Source organism: Sus scrofa, chromosome 8, assembly GCF_000003025.6.
Source record: "Sus scrofa isolate TJ Tabasco breed Duroc chromosome 8, Sscrofa11.1, whole genome shotgun sequence".
Lineage (NCBI taxonomy): Eukaryota > Metazoa > Chordata > Mammalia > Artiodactyla > Suidae > Sus > Sus scrofa.
Window position 1 is genome coordinate 90,694,708 of NC_010450.4, and position 21,164 is coordinate 90,715,871.

The 21,164-nt window shown below is 34.3% G+C and overlaps 1 long non-coding RNA gene across 1 annotated transcript in view; it reads left to right on the forward strand.

The window, feature by feature from the left end:
- Positions 219 to 21,164, forward strand: part of LOC102163618 — a 72,119-nt gene continuing 51,173 nt past the window's right edge. Inside the window, exon 1 of the long non-coding RNA XR_305016.2 lies at positions 219 to 320. This is a non-coding gene — a long non-coding RNA (uncharacterized LOC102163618). The remainder of the gene's footprint in view (positions 321 to 21,164) is intronic.

The following is a 21,164-nucleotide window of genomic DNA, read 5'->3' on the forward strand; positions in this document are numbered from 1 at the left end:
AGAGGTACAAGCTCCTGCCTTAGGCAACAGGCTCTCCCATGTTTGTGGGCAGGGCTGCTTTATAGAGTTCTGTCAGCAGGGACGGAGCAGAATTCTCACGAGATTACTCGGGGGTAACGCTTGCTGCAGATTGCTGGGGCTGGCGTGGGTGCAGGCGTGGGCGCAGGCGCGGCATCTCCACACCGCCCCTCCTCCGGAGCTGAGGCGTCCGCCCAGCCATTTTGCACTAGGAACTCGGTCTGAAATTCCGGGAGGAGGCCTCTGCGTGCGGCACCCTGTGATCCAGTGAAACTAGACTAAGCACAAACCGAGAAATGAAGGTTAGACTTTATTACTCAGATTCTATTTTTATTTCCTGGGAATTGTTAATGGGCTTTGCCGGTAGCAGTTGTTGGGTCACAACCTCAGGAGCTTCCCAACATACTGTGAAAATCGCTTGCAGACTGGGAGCACAGGGCGAGACTGAAGGAAGAGGTGGACCACTCCACACTGGTAGGGGGCAGGTTTCTTAAGCAAGGGACCCTACTTGGGAGGCTTGTCTTGAGTGGCCTCTAGATAAGAGAGATCTCTGCACTCACCTTCCAGAATCTGACAAGTTTCTACCAAGGCTTTCACTGCATCTCCTGTATAACCAGATGGTCTCTACTTCTTTAGCCTTAATCTCAAGGCTTGAGCAGCTTTGATGAGGGGAAAACAGGTGGACTACTCATTCCAAGGACTAGGGAGGGCGTGAGTTTCCTCCAGTTGCCTGGGTCCAGTTCAATGGATTCAGGATGGGTGGTCTGATTGGGACTTGTGCAGATTGATTTGTTTATTAGTCCCTCCTAAACGAGTGACATTTTTTTATTTTATTATTTTAATTTTTGCTTTTTAGGGCTGCACTGGCAGCATAGGGAAGTTCCCAGGCTAGGGGTTGAATAGGAGCTATAGGGGCCAGCCTACACCACAGCACAGCAATGCCAGCTCTGAGCCACGTCTATGATCTACACCACAGCTTAGGGAAACACTGGATCCCCCCACCCACTGAGCAAGGCCAGGGACTGAATCCGCACCCTCAGGAGTACTAATCAGATTCATTTCTGCTGAGCCATGATGGGAACTCCAAGGAGTGACATTTTTTAAATGATTTTTATTTTTTCCCTGTTATAGTTGGTTTACAGTGTTCTGTCAATTTTCTACTGTACTTCAGGGAGTGACATTTTTTGTTTGAAATACATGTATTTTGTTTTGCTGTTGAAGCAACTTTGTTACTTTTAAAGAGATTGGTTTTATTTTTATTTTATTTGCTGATTCTTGGTCACTAATCTTGAAAATTAATAGCAGATACCTACTTATTTGAGATTTTCCTGATAAAACTGTATTATTTTGTTTTGCATTTGCAGAAAGCATAAAATTGATATTTTTGAGGTAATTATGATATTCATATATGCAGAAATGAGTAATTACACATGTCAGAAAGATGAGAAAGAAGAGTGTAGATAATTGTTATAGTGTCCTTTGAAGATGTCCCTATGAAATCATTTCCTTCTCGTTTGGGATAAGGATTTTAAAAACTCCTAGAATTTCACCTGATGCTTTCCTGATAATAAGGATCTGTCATTAGAATAGTTAGTTATCATTTTAGTAAGAAAATATCTAGCATGTGTAGATATTTTCAGTGGATGCACCTGTCTTATAAGTGTCTTCTAAAGAAAATGAAAAGGACACCACTTCAGGGATCTTTTGGTTGAAATATTTTTTCCAATTATCTGTGTCAGCACAGAGAGAAATAATGTTAATTCTGACCTAAAGATATGGTTCAAGAATCTTTTCTTCATGCACTCTCACTTAGAATTCTTATTGATTTTTTTTTTAAGTGAAGGCCACTTAGCAAAGATTTCCTCCAGTAAGTTCGTATCTTTTTTTTTTCCCCAAGTGTTCAAATTCTTGTTACATCTTCTCTGTTAGTAATATTGCAAATACAGGTAAATGGCATTGTTGCTCTTGTCCTCATTATCACTGTAGATTTTAAAAAACAATCTAGCAGAAGTGCAAGTTTCCAAGTTAACTGTCAATTATATTCTTACTGTACAGAAAGAGCATCTGGCTTTCTAAATTCCTGATTATAGTCTTAATCCTCAGATGAATGTTTTAAAATACATTAAAGTTTCATAATCTTGAACAGAATATTAAATGTAGATACAATATCAATTTGTAATTTCTTATACAAAAAGCTTTTTGTGGGGAAAAGAAACAGTTTTTTTTTATTTATAGAGAATCATTGTTACATGAAAAATGCATGGAAATACTAACTTTGGAATGACAACTTACATACGCTCTAAGATTTCCCAGATATAATAGAACCTACAAATGCCATTTCTTTTGCATCTGTAAACATGAGGCCATATGTTGAAGCTGACTATTCTAGTAAATTAAAACATTACAAAACCCAGAGGGCAATTACAAAATCTTTGTCAAAAGTCATAAAAACTAGCATACTCTCTAATTCTCCAAAAAATAAAAATGTGCATAAAAATACAGGTCTAAGATATTTCATAGTATCACTAACAAAAGTAATATTTGGAAATCAATAGGAAATGATTACATATGAATTTTAACACATCTGTATGACAGAGTGTATACTTTGTTTAACATTACCTTAATTTATTTTGTCTAAGTACATTTATTGGCATAAAATAGCAACATGATACATTGTGTATAAAATGTTACAAAATAACATGTAAAGAAAAATGTTCCTTAGCATTTCTGTATTCAAAATATAGAGTGTTATATGTAAAATATATTTTCAGAAGTAGCATTATTATTGATTTTAATCTTCCTTTTCATTTATATGTGTTTATGAATTTACAGTGGGTTAAAATAAGATGCAGTAATAATGAAAATAATCATTATTATTACTGTTATATTAATGGTAAGCACACAGTTTCAGTGCTCTTCCCAGTCATTTTTATGAAATGTGCATGGATAAAAAAATAGTATTTTTTATAAGATCCTTAGCTAAATTGTAATCTGAACATCAACATAGGGCAAGGTGGAAATTTCTCTTACCTTTTCATAATTCTATTGAGATTAATTAAATACATACTTCAGGCAAGATATTAATATTGAGTTTATAAAATACCTCAAAATAAAATATTTTCAAATCTTAAAATGATAAAGTTGAGCTTATGTGTATAAATACACACAAACACACACATACACACATATATAGCTTTTTAGGGCTGCACCTGCAGCATATAGAAGTTTCCAGGCTAGGGTTCAAATTGGAGCTCTAGCAGCTGGCCTACACAATAGCCATAGCAACGCCAGATCCAAGCTGCATCTGAGACCTACCCCACAGCTTATGGCAACACCAGATTCTTAAACTACTGAGTAAAACCAGGGATTGAACCGCATCCTCACGGATACTAGTCAGGTTTATTACCACTGTGCCTCGACAGGAAGTCCTAAACATATGTTTTTAATATCAAATTTTTAGTTTACAATGGTCACACCTAGCTGCTGACTGAGATTTTTAAAAGATTGTTCACATTCTGAGAGTCTAAGTTGGTATGAAACTGTCTGTAGAGATAGGTGGTACCAATCATAGGAGAGTATTACATAGGTTTTTCTCTGATTGACAGAAACTGTTTTTATCTTTATGAAGTAGGATTTTGCCATGTCAATTTTTTAAAACAGTTTTGCAAGGGTGAAATTTTACCATAGTTTATCAGTCTTTCCTTTTCTTTAATTGAATAGTATAACGATAAAGGTAACTATGATAACAATAATTAAAATATGAATAATTTCCACCAAAATGAGATAATTATAATGAATATTTTTATTGTCCACATATATACTACTCTATTAGTTCTAATAACTCATCTTTAGTAAAGTAACACCATCCAAACAATAATACTGGAGCATTTTTATGCACTTTCAAGGTTAATTGTTGCCCTAAATCCATAAAATATGTCAGGACATATTCCTATATTTTAACACAGTGGTCATAATTATCAACTACCTTCTCGGTTAACAAATATTTTTGGGGCACAAAAAATATTCCTTCAAAAACCTGCAAAATCAGAGTGCTCACAGTATTTTAAAGTATTTTGGGATGGCAGGTTCATAAATATTCTGAGATGCTATGCAAAATTTGTGTTTTATATGGGTATAGGATTTTTTCAGGAATGTGTCATTCTTCAAGATAAAAAAGACAAAAATTAGTAAAAAGGCAAGGGTGTTTCTTCTGACCACTCTTTTTCAACAAAGAAGTAGAAGACCTAGGAAATCCAGCAAGAAAATAAAGAAAAAAAGTATGTAAATTGGGAAAAATTGGTATTGGAAAGAATGGACAGATTAATGAGACCAGAATAATAGAATAGAGAGACCAGAAATTGACCTGAGTAAATATAGTGAACTGATCTTTGAAAAAGGAGTAAAGGCAGTACAATGGAAAAAAGATCATCTCTTCAGCAAATGGTACTAGAACAACTGAATGACCACACTCAAAAAAATGAATCTAGATATAAACTTTATAGTCTTCACAAAAATAATAACTCAAAGTGGATAATAGATCCTAAATATAAACCACAAAACTTTATAACTTCTAGAAGATAACATAGAAGAAACCTTAGATGGCCTTTGGTGTGGTAGTACCTTTTTTAGATAAAACACCAAAGACACAATCCATGAAAGCAATAATTGATAAGCTGGACTTCATTAAATTGTAAATGTCTACTCTGTGAAAGATTCTGTCAGTAAAATGAGAAAAGCAATTAACACAGTGGGAGAAAATATTTGCCAAAGACACATATGATAAAAGACCATTGCCCAAAATATACAAAGAATACTTAAAAGTCAATAATAATAAAACAAACAACCAATTCAAAATAGCCCAAAAATCTGAACAGACACACACCAAGGAAGATACACAAATTGCAAATAAACATATAGGAAAATACTCCACATATCAGAGAAATGCAGTATAAAACCCCTGTGACATATTACTGCATACTTAACTTGAGTGGCAAGAATCTGGAACACCGACAGAAAATGCTGGAGAGAAGGTAGAAGAGGAACTCTCATAGACTTCTAGTAGAAATACAAAATAGTACAGCTACTTTGGAACACAATTTGACAGTTTCTTATACAACTAAACATTTTTATTGTATGATCCAACACCACCAATCCTTGGTATTTACGTGACTTGAAAACTTACATCCATACAAAAATCTTCACATGGATGTTTACAGTAGTCTTATTCATAATTGCCAAAACTTAAACAGACCCTGTATTTTATACATATATATATATATAAACAGTATATAATGGTATCATATATATGTATAAATTTATCATATATAAACATACTGCCAAATTCTTGCCATTTTGAACATAAAAAAACATTTCTACATATGTAACATCTAACAGAAATCATAATACACAGTAGGTGCCTAACACATTAAAAAAAGTTATCGCACTTAATCTGCGGCAGGTATACCAGTGCTGTCATAGAAGGTGATCTTACTCAGTACACATCCCTGGGAAGTTAATAATTATTAACATCATTCTCTACTTTATCTCCAGTATGGAATGAACTTAACATCAGTTATTGCTGTGGTCTCCCAACAGTTTCCTCCAGTACTGGAAGATAGTAATGTTCAAAATCTTCACAGCTTCCTCTTTTAAAATATGTGCTATGAAACCCAGTGAATATATTTAAAATTTGAACAATATAAGCAACATAAACACATAACTTTAAAATTACAATTAAAAAAACTTCAAATTGTATGTCTATACGTAAAAATAATTCATCTAACTATAATATTCCATGTCTGACAATCATAGAATCTTAAAGTTGTATGGATTTCAGAGTAATTATTGCTCATTACCTCATTCGTATAGATACAAAGCCAATAAGATTAAATGAAGTCTCAAGATCGCATAGCTATTAGAACATGATCTTGACCTACATCATTTGGCTCTTTGATGAATAATGTTTCAAAGTCAAACTATTTTGTAGCACTAAGTAATTGTTCTCATTTCATTTTCTATAATTGAATTATATCCAAACATTTCTAATTTATCATAAATAAACTAGATATGCCCAACAAATTATTTATATAAAAATTACAGTAGAGCATAATAGTATATGTTACGTACAATGTGATTACATGCATTTCATTTGTATTATATTTCTTCCTATGTTGTTCTATCACTCTGTTATGAGATTGAAAGCTCTAAAGTTAAAGGTAACTTATCAAGAAGTTAAGCATCTTTATTACATCTATTACAGACAGTGATTCTTTAGAACTGGACTTATTAAAGAGAATAGTCATTGGAAGCCATTATGTAGAATCTGCTTTTCCCATGTTGAAACTTATGTAAAATTATTATTTTTCACAGTAAAAGCAATATTATAGCCTAGAGTTTCAATTTACTAAATAAATAAATAAATAATTTTCAATATATCTATCAGATGTGATGGATAGATTTACATTAAAATGATTCATTAAGGGAAAAACTTCTGATGGCTGAGGAAGGCAAATTAAAATGGATAATAAAAAAATAAATTGCCGCTACAGGTATAGTAACCTGATAAAGCTTCCATAGAGAAATATGGCAGTCTAGGTGACTTAAAACATAGAAATTTATTTTCTTACCATTCTGGAGGCTAACAGACTGAGATCAAGTTGCCAGCACCTTTGATTTTCCCTGAGATTCTCTCTCCTTGGCTTGCCAGACAGCACCCTTCTTGCTATATCCTCACATGACCCTTTCTCTGTGTTCCAGCCTCCTGATGTCTCTTTCTGTATGTCCTAATTTCCTCTTCTATAAGGGCACAAGTCATATTGAATTAGGCCCACCCTAAAGATTTTGTTTTAGCTTAATTAAATTTTAAAAAGTCCCCTTTCCATATACAGTCATATTCAAAGTTACTGGAAGCTTAGGATTTCTGAATACACAATTCAGTCTATAACAACTAGTAAAATTGTTCTTTATAATACAGATGAGAAAAAATGTATCCTGTATAATAAAAATAAAATGTACAATATTATCTAGTATTATCCAGGTTATTTTAAATCTAAGTTAGCCTTATTTTTAAAATTTTTTTTATGTTAAAAAACCAGCAGGTGCATATGGAAATAAGAAAGTTATTCCAGAAATAAAAAGCTTGTAGCATTGACCCATTTTCTAAAACGTTTAACCTGAAAATGCCAGTGTATCATTAATTACATTCAGCTCAATGGCAGAACCATAAAGGCTGTAGAAAATGATAAGGACTTTGGAATTTCCACTACTGCTTTTGATATAAATTAAACTGTTAAGCAAGGAAGCATTTCAAAGTTATATTTTTTCAAGCAAACAAAAGAAGTGATAAATTTTTGTATTGTATCTGATATTGTCAGAGAACAAAAAAAATGACCTGGAAACTGGAAAAACTGAATAACTAGAAACTGAATAACTTTTATCATATTTCTTTTGGCACATTTTTCAATACGGCATTTCAGAGATAGGTTTGTTTCCTGTTACACTGCTTGACCTAACCCAGATCATAATGCATAAGAATGTTAGTATTTCAAAAGTGCTTTGAATTTCAGATAATATATTGGAAAAAAGTAAAATTTTTAAAAGATGGTCACCTTTTGATATGTTTCACCAGTAATCCTATATTTATTTAATCAATAGCCTAAATATTATTCAAATAAGTTCATATCTGAACACTTCTTGTTTCTCCCACTGTTGTGACTATTCCTAAATATAAAATTACGGAAACATTTTTGAGCTTCAGGTGAAGAATAGTTGCTCATTTTATAATAAATATGAAAATATGTTACCATTTGATATTTGATATTTTATTTTTATTAAAGCATAGTTGATTTACAATGTTGTGCCAATTTCTGTATTACTCTGATATTTTAAAATCAATATAATTTTTATGAAGTAGAAAAATGTATAATCATCAGATTGTATTGTATTTATTGGCTTGTAACTTATATTTCAGTAAAATCACTTCTCTATAACTTTCTAAATGTTTATTGGGACATCATTTTCAAATGATGCATTAATCATTTGATTCTGTAGAAAAGTCATAGTAAAATTGTCTTTATAAAAATATATTCTGCTAAACAGTTTAATGGACCTTATATGACTTCAATAATTCTCATGAAAGTGAAGTAAAAAAATTACTATTGCCTTATGTTGATAAAATATATTTTGGTGAAATTATCTACTCAGTTCTCAGGAATCTATAAGAGTAATGATTCTTGGTGCAGAAAGAAACAAACCCGTCTGGGAACCATGAGGTTGCATGTTCGATCCCTGGTTTTGCTCAGTGGGTTAAGGATCCGGCGTTGCCGTGAGCTGTGGTGTAGGTCGCAGATGTGGCTCAGATCTGGTGTTGCTGTGGCTCTGGTGTAGGCTGGCAGCTAGAGCTCCAATTAGACCCCTTGTCTGGGAACCTCCATATGCCTCAGGTGCAGCCCTAAAAAAGACAGAAAAAAAAAAAAGAGTAATGATTCTTTTGGAGAAGCAATTGTGATCTCTGCTGCCTTGGTTTATTGTTTTAAGATGTTTTAAGAAAAAGTACCAGTATTTTGTAGGAATTTAGTTCTGTCATTTTCGAAGTACCACTCTGTGTACAGTTTTGTATTTTTTACAATTAAAGCATAGTTGATTTATAGTGTTATGTCAATTTCTGCTGTATAGCATAGTGACCCAGTTATACATATACATGCATTATTTTTCTCATACTATCTTCCATCATGTTCTGCTCCAAGAGATTGAACATTGTTCCTTGTGCTGTACAGTAGGACCTCATTGCTTATCCATTCTAAATGTCATAGTTTGCATCCACCAACCCCAGACTCCCAGTCCATCACACTTCCTCCCCCCTCCCCCTTGGCAACCACATCTAGCTTCCATGTCTATGAGTCTGTTTCTATTCTATAGATAGGATCATTCGTGCCATATTTTAGATTCCACATACAAGTGATATCATATATTTGTCTTTCTCTTTGTGACTTTGTTCACTTAGTATGAGCTGCATTCATGTTGTTACAAATGGCATTATTTTGTTCTTTTTTATGGCTGAATAGTGTTCCAAAGTGTACATGTACCATATCTTTTTAATCCATTCATCTGATGTTGGACATTTAAGTTGATTCCATGTCTTGGCTGTGTGAGACCAGCTCAGCAGGTCAGTGCTGAAGAAGAGGTGCTGTGAAACTTAAGAAAAAGTTAACATAAAACAAACACAGAGACATTTATCGTAATTAAAGGTGGGAACTGGGGGACCTCAAGGTCTCAGGGACCTCCAGTGCTGACTCAAGAAACCACATTGTTTTTATTGTGCTCTTTAGGATTATGTCAAGTGAGGAGGGGGTTGTAGATGCAGGATATAGTTCTTTTATTATTTTAAAAGTCACATAGCTGGTTAGGCTTTTACTCTAACCTTTATGCATTTAACACTCATTAGCATTGAGGAAGCCTGGTGTTAGCTGTCTGTGCATAGCATCTAGAGAATCATCATGCTTCTGCAGATGGCGTGCCTATCTGCCTATCTGCAGCAACCCGGCATGCCTAGGTTTGTACCTCTTCTCTGCTGATGCATATCCCACTAACAACCCCTGGGGCCATGAGGATCCTCTTTCTCTTATTTTAACAGGACATATCATGCTGTGTAAATGGCATGCCTAGACCAATTTACCAGCACTATCACTGTTTTTCAAGCAGGAATATGGGGTAAAGTAAAGCAAGACAAGAAGGAGTTTTCAGCATAGAAAAAAGAAGCAAAGAGGCTAAGAAAAGATTGTAGAAACATGTCTCCCGATATGGCTATTGTGAATAGTGCTGCTATGAACTTAGGAGTGTATGTATCTTTTTGAATGAAAGTTTTGTACAGATATATGCCTAAGCATGGAATTGCTGGATCATATGGTAGTTCTATATTGAGTTTTCAGAGGTACCACCATACTGTTTTCCATAGTGGATGTACCAATTTACGCTCCCACCAAGAGTGTAGGAGAGTTCCGTTTTCTCCACACCCTATCCAGCATTTGTTATTTGTCGACATGTTAATGATGGCCATTCTGACCGGTGTTAGGTGATTTGGTATCTCATCGTAGTTTTGATTTGCATTTTTCTAATAATTAGTGATGCTGAACATTTTTTCATGTGCCTACTGGCCACCCATATTTCTTTGGAGAAATGTCTATTTGGGTCTTCTGTCCATTTTTCGATTGGGTTGTTTGGTTTTTTTTTTGTTGCTGAGCTATTTGGTTTTTTTTTTTTTTTTTTTTTTTTGTATGAGCTCTTTGTATATTTTGGAGATTAGGCCCTTGGCTTTTGCATCATTTGCAAAGATTTTTCTCCCATTCTGTGGGTTGTCTTTTTTTTTTCCGTAGAAAATACTGGATATTAGAATTTTCTCCATATGTTTTATCATATTATAATTTGGGAATAAGTTTCTTTTTTCTTGAGTTATTTCATTTATTTCTGTGGTTTGCCTTTAAAGTAACAAGATGATTTTGTTAAACAGAAAGAAATTGATCTCATAATGTTAAAACCATATTCCGTAGCAGACTAGTCACTATTAGGACTTGACGCTGTAACTATCTGAATCTTAAGTCTAATGCAGATTTGTGACTAATAATAAACATTTTGTTATCCTCACCATCAATAATTCATTATACAATAAGAGAATACTAAAGGTATACACATGAATAGTTAAAATTTTTTGTTAACAATATTGTTTCAGAAGAAAAATCATTATCACATGTATTCAGATAAAGGCAACTATCTGTATGTAAATGAAATCTCACATTTTTTTTCTCTCTGTCTTGTGCTCATTACCTTTTGTCTCGTTATTCTTCAGATTTTATTTTCAGTTATTTACCCAATTTCAATTTGTTTTTCCTCACAGATTCTGTTTCCCTCAGAGAAAATATGTTATCTTGGCATATTTCCCCTGTGTGTCTCTGGCAGGTTTTCTTGCTGTCTCATTTGGGGAATCTAGTTTTTCCCCTGGGCTTCCACTTCCTCATTACACTTTGCCAAGATTTTCTGTACTCTTCCTCTCCTCTCACAGGAGAAACTGCTTTTTAACCTATTTTCTTTTGTTTAACTCTAAACAACTGTGAACCAAATGTTTTTTTAGCCATGTTTAAATATACAAATAAGAATATCAACTTTGAGATCATAGGGAGTAGAGTTTCAATAGTCCACTCCAACATGTGACTTAGTACTTGTCACTTGGGAGAATTCTCCATCAGTTTGAGATGATGAAATGCTCCCTCAAACTTCCTACTACATTCTAGTGTCTTCCTGAGAAAACCCCAAAACATAATCTCACATTTGTTTTTGAGTGTATATGTGTCGGTTTGTTTATATGAAAGGTACACATATCTCAAGGATAAATATTTCATCTCAGAGGCCAACACAATCCAACACACAAATAGAGAAATTATTCACATAGTTAAGCAAAAGCATTATAATTTGCTTCTGTCACTTGAGAATACTTACAAGGTTCATAGGAGGTCAAAGAAATAGTCTCTGAAATCATTTAGAATGTTCTCTAAATGGGCTTCTTGTAATTGTAAATAGCAGTTCCAATCTTGGACATTTTCAGCAAAATCATAAGATGAGCTCACATCCATGGAAAAATAAACACATCTTGGAGGTTTGTCAGAAATCAGAGGACTTCATAGAACTAAAAATGGGAAGTATAGGAATCTGCCTCAAAAAGAGTAATTTGATCCAATACTGAAACTCTCATTCTCCAAGATCCATCTGATTTCCACACAGATCAAGGATGTGGGTTGAATGAACATATGAAAAGATTCACCTGCTCTGCATCTCAATCTTGCACAATCTTTGAAATCCCTATAGTAGCACAGTATTACCTTTCATTGACTATTTTAATCAATAGTGGAAGTATGATGACTTCTAATTGGCCTTTACTGCCAATAGTTTTTACTCTTTGGATCAGGGATTTGTCAGTTTCTGGGTATATTTATTTCAATTATGCATTACAAAATCGGGAAATAACCACAGATGGTATTCAGGATCCCACAGTAAGCTGGACCCAAATCAAACTTTTTTGATTGCCTGATTTTTTTTTTTTGTCTTTTTAGGGCCACACTAGCAGCATATGGAGATGCCCAGGCAAGGCGGGGAGGGGGTCCAATCTGTAGCCGCTGCCATACATCATGGCCACAAGCATTGTGAGTTCCAAGGTGCATCTGTGAGCCATGCTGGGAACCCCACTGATTGCCTAACTTCTATAAGCCTCTACTCTGAATGGTGGACTCTAGTGACATCTGGGGTCTCAGTTTAGAATCAACATCGGGTATCCCCAAATAGTCTGATTGTTTTCTCTTTCCCAATACACAACCATCCTGGTAAATTGTGTCAGATCCTTCAGGGGAAAGCCAAGAAAAGATTTATAAATTTTGTCAGTGAAGAAAGTACTTACTCAAGAGGACTAGGCTTCCTCTTCATTCAAGGATATCTGTGCTAGAGTTCCCTGGTGGTAAAATGGGCTAAGGATCCAGCGTTGTCACTGTTGTAATTTGGGTTGCTTATGTGGCATGGGTTCAGTCCTGGACCTGGAATTTCACATGCCATGGGCATGGCCAAAAAATTAAAAAGAAGAAGAAAAAAGAATCTATGTGGTGTAAATTGCCTTAAATCTAGGAATATTTTGAGGGACTATGACTCTCCATTGTAGTAATTTTGTCATACTTTTCAATGGCTCTTCTAGGGACATCATGATCCTTTTAGCTAACATCCCCTTCTGCAGTTCAAATCATTATGGCTACTGTTTGTACATACTTAACATTAAAGTAATCACAACTACCTTATCTTTAACAGTTAAGTGTTACCTTTTGACCCTCACCATTCTGGTGCTGATCCTGATTTGAATTCAAAGAGTCAGGTACTTCAATGACAGAATCTTTCACTATGATTTCTGGCCCACAGACAAGAACTCACACAAAGTTTTGAGAATATAGGGCTAGAGACTCCCCTTACACATTTGTTTACCAGAAACTTCTTAAAGCAGTAGTCTCTGGACTTTTCCAAGGGACATAGTTTGGAGGTATTGCATGGTAATCTATTCTAACATTCAAATGCCTCTAATCTCTGGATAACATTATTAATTTTATACCTAAGAATTTTCAGCACTTTAGTATCATTTAGTATGAGTTGCCTTTGAGTCTAGGTTTAACTCAAAAAACAAAAGTGTTCAAGAATTTCCATTCATCTTAGATAACTTTTTAAACCTCTAAGGTCTTTTAGTGTATCCCTGTCAATGACACAGCCTGATAAAACGTTGTACTTCTTTCATCCTAACACAATACTCATGGGATCCCTTCCAAAACATTTTTCCACATTTTTATTGATGTAATTTCACATAATATTGACATTTAGGAGTGTATCTGGCCTTCTTGTGAGTCACACTCTTTACCTTTCCTTCTTGGACATAGTAGTACTTGAGTCTGGTTCTAGGTCTGGAGACAGTAAGGAGCTGTAGGAATGGATCCTGAAGATGACCAGAAGTCTCCTACCAGACCATTGCCCCAGGTAAGGCAATTAAAGCTTTTTCAGGCAAATGAGAGACTGCATTCCTCAAAGAATCAGAAGGAATTTGGGAGTTCAGCATCTCCAGCTTTCTGAGATTCTGCCCATATGCCACCATTCCAATTTCGAGGGTCCCATTAATTCCCTATCTTTATAATAATGGACCTTTTGAAGCTATGCATTTCATTTTTGTTGTAATTCAGCTACTAACAGTATTTAGACCCTAGGTTTGTTTTTCAGAAATAGCAGCCCTATGGCTACTGGAAAAAAAAAAAAAAAAAAAAGATTATTTTGTCAGGATCATTGAAGCTTTTTTTTTTTTTTTCCCCTGTATTTTTGCAATTTCTAGAGCTGCTTCTGCAGCATATGGAGTTTCCCAGGCTCGGGGTCTAATAGGAGCTGTAGCTGCTGGCCTACACCAGGGCCACAGCAATGTGGGATCCGAGCCACATCTGCAACCTGCACCACAGGTCACTGCAACGCCAGATCCTTAACCCAGGAAGCGAAGCCAGGGATTGAACCTGCAACTTCATGGTTCCTAGTCAGATTTGTTAACCGCTGAGCCACAAGGGGAACTCTGCTTTCTTGTTCTTTATTCAAGCCTTTAACCTTGAAGTTTAAAGCACTAAGCTTAGGATTTTCTTTCTCTAAGTTCTTAACTGCACTTAGAAACAACAAATGGTATTATATTCAATATTTTAACCAAATTGTTTTATGGCGGTGACTGTTTGTTTACCCAAAGTTTTACTTTAAATGATATTTATTTATAATTGAGAAGTTATATATCACTACTGTTTCCTCTAATTTTGTTGCCTAATCATCCTGCTTCACCACTGGCACATTTCTTGAGCACAATTTTATGTCATTATAAAATTATTTACAAATTCAGGATGAATATACAAACGGCAAAAGCTAATATCCAATTACTCTATGTCTGAAAAAGAAAAGCTCATTAGTGAGGAGAATATCCTACCAAAATGATGAAAAATAAAATTATGAATTCTTCATTCTATTTCTCACATATTTCACATTTAAATCTTTTTTGACTGGTATTTCAAGATTGGAAAATGAAATAAACTACTCACAAATTATGATTTGATATGTAAGCATGTAGGAATTGGCACTTGAAAACTTAGTTCTACCTAATCAGTGGAATTTGATAGAATTATATATCCTGAACTCTTTTTCCGTGATGATCATTATAATTATAGGGTTTCTAAAACTAGCAATACATTGAAAGGAATTTCACAAGTATTTCCGGACAACATAGTAAACTCAGGCAACTCATAGACACCTAGATGGTGATAGGTCAGTGATAATTGATTATGCCTTTCTACCTCCAAAAAATGAAACAAGCAAACAAACAAAACCCTCAGTTTTGATTCCTTCTTCAGAGTATTAACTACTAGTTAATTACAAATTAATTACTATAGGCTGTGATGACACAAATCCACATGTAGTTATGGGTCTGATTTAATGGACATGAAAGTAAACTGTTTAATCTGAAGTTAGGCAAGTCATGTTGTAAAGGTGCCAACTGAAAAACTTAAAGCACTCTGAGTATACTTTCTTTAATAATATTTTTATAATATATTCAATCATTTATTGTGTTACCTTCTACCAATGAGAGATTTACATTGGAAGTTAGGTCTTGTTCAGTTTCTGCACTTCAATTAATTTTTATTAAACTCATCACTGCTGTTTTCCTCAATGTTTTACTAGATTTTTGAAGACTGTCCAAATGGCTGAATGCATAATAAATCTTATATTCAAACACATTTCACATAGATAATTATACTACCTTATAGACTATGTTCTTCCCAAACCAAAGAAAATTTCAGGTTATTCTCAGAGTTGATTATTATATTTCTGAACTTTAAAGACTATATTATCTACTGCTATTGAGGTTACAATTCCAATCTTTGATTAGAATTTTGATAAAAGGAGCTATAATAATCTTTAGTTACTTTTGCAATCATACAAAATTGTGAAAATTGGAGTTCCCAATGTGGCACAGTGGATTAAGAATCTGACTGCAGTGGCTCAGGTCCCTGAGGAGGTGCAGGTTCAATCTCTGGTTCGGCTCAGTGGGTTAAAAGATCTAGCATTGCTGCAGCTGTGGCTTGGATTCAACCCCTGGCCCAGGAGGTTCCATATGCTGCAGGTGCAGCCATAGGAAAAAAAAAGTTGTGAAAATGTACATTATTTTAATATTTAAGCTTTGCCTTCTGTTGTTTCAGCCATCCAGCATAGGTTGTTGTTATTACTAATGAACTCTTTTTCCTGGAATGAAAAGTAAAGTATATTTCCTAAATTGTAACAATGTAAAAGGACTGAAAAAACAAAACATTAAAATACTAGAAAGTGAATGGTCTCTGTGATCCAAATCTCCTCCTATCTGCAAGCTGTGAATATAGATTGTGTTATTTAACTATATAACCAGTAGGCATCTAACCCTTTTGCCATATTCAAAAAAATGCAGTTCAGTGTGCAGAGGTACAGCTGGAGGCTTAAATTCTGTCATTTGAATTATATTTACCTTCAAGCCTCAAATCAAATAATTCAAGATGCCACTGTTATTGATATTTCCTCTTTTAAAATGTTTCTTTTGGTTTTTTTGTTGAAGATACATACTTCTAAATACTTTAAAAATAGTCACACTTGCAAAAAGTCCTCTGAGAATCTTCTCAGTGTGTGCAACATCCAGCACTGTTCAGTTGAAACTAGGACAAAATTTCATTGATTGTTGTTTGTTTTAAATTTTTATGCAAGCAGTTGGATGTTACAGAATACCTTACATACAAATGAGTCCACTCCTAATAGAAACCAAGAATTCTATCAATCAAAGGGTAGGGTGAAAGGGAAAGATTTCATATGCGTTGGTTACCCTCAACTGGATTATATAGTAAGTAGTTGCAGGCATGACCATTAAATAAAAAGTGGTGTGAACAGAGACTAGCACATAAGCTATATAGAAGGAGGAATAAAACCTGTCAAGGAAGTTTTCAGGTACATTGAACCAGGGCGTTGTGAACTTAATATGTAACTGCAAGATGCCTATTGATAAAAGTGGTCTTAGTGTCCACCATCTATTATAATTAGAAGGTATTCTTTTTTATTTGCCATATATTATTCCTTTGTTTCCATCTTTTTCTTTTTTTGTTATAAGCTAGCCTCCAATTGGCAAAAACCTGTTGTTTGTGGGCTGAGTTACAACTTGGTAAATAGAAAGTGAGGTTAACTCTCTGAGAAACAATAGGAGGAGATGAAACCTCATATCCCCGCTCCCCCAGCCCCTGCCAGGAAAGCTGAGTTCTTCATTATGTTACTCTACATGTCTCTTCCATTCAATTATTTACTGTTAGAACTTCTGAGATATGGAAGTTAAATTTAAATGCTTGAATAAAGTTCATGTTATTGTCAAACAGAGGCATGAATATAAACATTGAAAACATACTGCATTTCAGTATAACTGAACTGTAAGATGTTAACACCATTAACAGTAAATCATGAAATCCAAAAGCATGCTGATAAATAAAATGGTAATATTTATGTTTGCCTCATAAATTGATCTACATAACCTCGTTTTTTTAATTTCCTCAAAACACATAGTAATAAATTTTCTACTTAGCAAAATGAGAGATTTGCCAAGGATATAGAATTGAATAAAACACTACCTTGTTTTGTTTTGTCTTTTTTCTTTTAATGGAGGTTTCCTGGCTAACGGTACAATCCAAGCTGTAGCTGCTGGCCTACATCACAGAGCAGCTTAGGGCAGTGCCAGATCCTTAACCCGCTGAGTGAGATCAGGGATCAAACCCACATCCTCATGGACACTATGTCGGGTTCTCAACCTGCTGAGCCATGACAGGAACTCCGCTTTCCCTTTTTTTTTAATGCAGTAGTCTATAATAAAGAGGCAGATATGCTTTAAAATAATTCTTTTTAATAAATTATAAGAGGATAGCAAGGCTATACACTAGATAAAGTGTGATGAACAAGAGGAAGTGATCAGCTCTGGGGCAGGTCTGGGCAGTGGTCTTCAGATCTTTATTTATTTATTTGAAATAAACTGTAAATAAATAAATAAATAAAATAAAATCTATTTGAATACCCTCAAATGTTAATGGTGGTTATTGCATGGTGGAGGGAGAGCTTACAGATGATTTTGTTGTTATTTTATATGATATTTCTAAATGTTTGGTGTGAGTTTTATAATCTGAAAAGATCACAGTGTTGCCAATGACATGACCATGGAGATTTCGGTTAGGTAACAACCACAAGGCCCCAGTTGTTTACCTTGGTTTGGCCTGCGCCCCTCTACCAGCAGTGGTTGGATGTTGGCTGCCCCTTCCCTTTGACTGTTGTATGGCTGTGTCATTATGGCTACTTTAACTGGGCTCCAAACTCAGTCTGGACTTTGGCCCAGGAGACTGGAGCGAGCTCCAAAGTCATTAGCATCTCTAAAGGCAACTTCCAAGGCACCACAGTCTGTCCTCCTCTGCCCAGGCCCCTGAGCAGAGTTGGAGCATCACTACACCACTTACTCAACTATGTAGTAATTCGGATAAATAAACAATAATTTTTTTGAGAAGATTGAATGAAAAGAGCAAAAACAGATGAAGTATTATTTAAAAGGAGACATTTAAGATGAGTTTTGCAGGATAAGTCTAAGCAGTGGGATTAAGGGAAATGGGAGCAAAGAACCTGAATTTGGGGCTGTCTAATACTTGGGTGCCAGTTCTTCCAAAATTTTAACTAATTTGTTAGTTTTCATCAGTACTGAATAGGTAATCATTGTTTTATATACATATATATGTGTATATATATATATATATATTATCCATACTGATTCCTAATGGCATAAGGACTTCAACATATAAGAGAAATCAAGTTAGAAACCAAAAATTGCAAAGAAGATTTATAAGAGCCTTTGAATTATTTGCCAAGAAAATATGATTCAGTTAAACTAAAAATAGTTGAAAATGATTCTCGTTTTTTAGATATATATGATCTTAAGTATATTGGTATGATATAGAAATGAATCTGTTCATAACTGATTAAAACCAGAATTCAAATAATTGCAGTCAAATAATTTTTTTCAAGATCTGTGGTAGTTAGTGTTTAGTTTAATAATAGATGCAGAGCTGGTAAAGGTAAAAGAAATTCTTGCTGGGATTCCCATCGTGGCTCAGTGGAAATGTATTTGACTAGCGTCCATGAGGATGCAGGTTCAATCCCTGGCCTCAGTCAACAGGTTAAGGATACAGTGTTGCCCTGAGCTGTGGTATAGGTTGCAGATGTGGCTCAGATCCTTTGTTGCTCTGGCTGTGGTGTAGGCCAGTGGCTACTGCTCCAATTCAACCCCTAGCCTGGGACTTAAATATGCTGCAGGTGTGGTCCTAAAAAGATGAAACAAAAACAACAACAACAACAAAAAATTTCTGCTATCCTGAGACTTAGTTATATTGGAAAATTATAGAAATTAGCTATTTTAATAAAAACTATTAAATATGTTTTATAAATGCTACCAAAGATAACAATATGTTGTTTTGAGTGTATATAATGTAGAGGCCTAGCTAATCCTGTGGAGATAGAAATGGTCGCTCAAGGAAGTCTTGATGGATAAGACTCATAAGGAAAGAGAAAGTTGGATAATAGAGACCTGTAACAGTGTGCTGTTTTGCAAAGGTCTTTGGGTAGAAAGATGCTTAAGGCTATTTGAGGATCTGATTGGGTTTGTTCTTTAGGAAGATTATAGAGAATCTAATACCTCAGTCAGAAATAGTACTTAACCAGCAAGACAAAATAGCTCAACCAAGAGTCACCTTAAATTATTTGATATTATCTTTCTTGACAAGTGCCCTTGAAATTGCCCCTCCTAGAGCTCAAATATTGTAGTCAGGAAAATAATTTTGAGAACCACTTTTTAAACTTTAGCTCCTGAGTTGAAGAATACATTTTGCATAGATAAGCTACATTTTACTTTATTTTGCATGATAAATGTATTAATTATTTATTAATTTGTATTTAAATATCATATAAAGTTTATATCTTAATTCATAAGAGAAAATATTGAAACTGACTTCTTTTTCTTTATTAAATATTAAAATTTCAATTTTAAAAATGGGAAATATTTTACTTCATAGGTTGAATTTAAGTGTAATTATAAAGTAGTGTTTTTATGACTTCTCCTTAATTGTCATTTTTACTGATTTTGTAATAGGTAGCTTAAAAAACCATCAGTGCAAATTATATACTTAATATTTTGAAACAATGTGTTTTTAAGATAAATTGATTTCTGAGTATTCTTTATTTTCTAAGTTCTCTTTATGCATTAGAATTTTGGCAAGTATTCTTTTATGAAATTCTGATCCAACAGATTAAAATTTAGCATTTCCAAACTCTGTTTATTTCTTTTTCAACCACTAATTCTGTAAGGTAAGCTTACCTCAGAAATTATATAATCTGGTACAACCACTATGTAAAATAGTATGGAGGTAACTTAGAAAACTGTATGCAGAACTGTCATATGACCCAGCAATCCCACTCTTAGGCATATATCAAAACTTTCCTTGAAAAATGTGCATGCACCCATGTATTCACTGTGGCACTATTCAAAATAGCCAAGACATGGAAACAACCTAAATGTCCATTGACAGCTGAATGGGTTAAGCAGATGTGGTATACATACACAATGGAATACTACTCAGCCATGAAAAGAACAAAATAATGCCATTTGCAGCAATGTGGACGGAACTAGAGACTCTCATGCTAAGTGAACTAAGTCAGAAAGAGAAAGACAAATACCATATGATATCACTTATATTTGGAATCTAATATATGGCACAAATGAACCTTTCCACAGAAAAGAAACTCATGGACACAGAGAACAGAATTCTGGTTGCCAAGGGGGAGGGGGAGTGAGTGGGATGGACTGGGAGTTTGGGGTTAATAGATGCAAACTATTGCCTTTGGAATGGATAAACAATGATATCCTGCTGTATAGCACTGGGAACTACATCTAGTCACTTATGATGGAGCATGATATTGTGAGAAAACAGAGTGTATATGCATATGTGTGACTGGGTCACTTTGCTGTAAAATTGAAAATTGACAGAAAACTGTAAATCAGTTTTAATGGAAAAAAATCATTAAAAATAAAAGATAAAGAAATTATATAATCTTAGGCATTTCAAAACTCTAGAAAACAATATGATTGGTATTTTTAAGTTGAAGAAAAATAGGCTAGGCTACCTCAAATAAAGACAAGATGGACTATTAATACAGTCAGCAGGGTCATTTAGTCTTTGTAGTACAGTTTATCTTATTCTTTGCTTTATTAAAAAAAACTTCTTTGGACAAATTAAAATTCAAAGTCCATCAGGCCAATTATATTAGACTTTTTTATTTGTTACTTTAGGTTAAATTTCCCACTTGTAAATTAAATATTAAGTTGGTCCACACATTGCTGTCCTAGTTTAGCCCCATGTTATCTAATAATATTTAAAGAAAGAAAATCATGGTATAATATAATTTACATTTCAGCACAGTTAATCCTAAATATTAAAAAGTAAATAGCTTTTACTTTCAGACTTTAA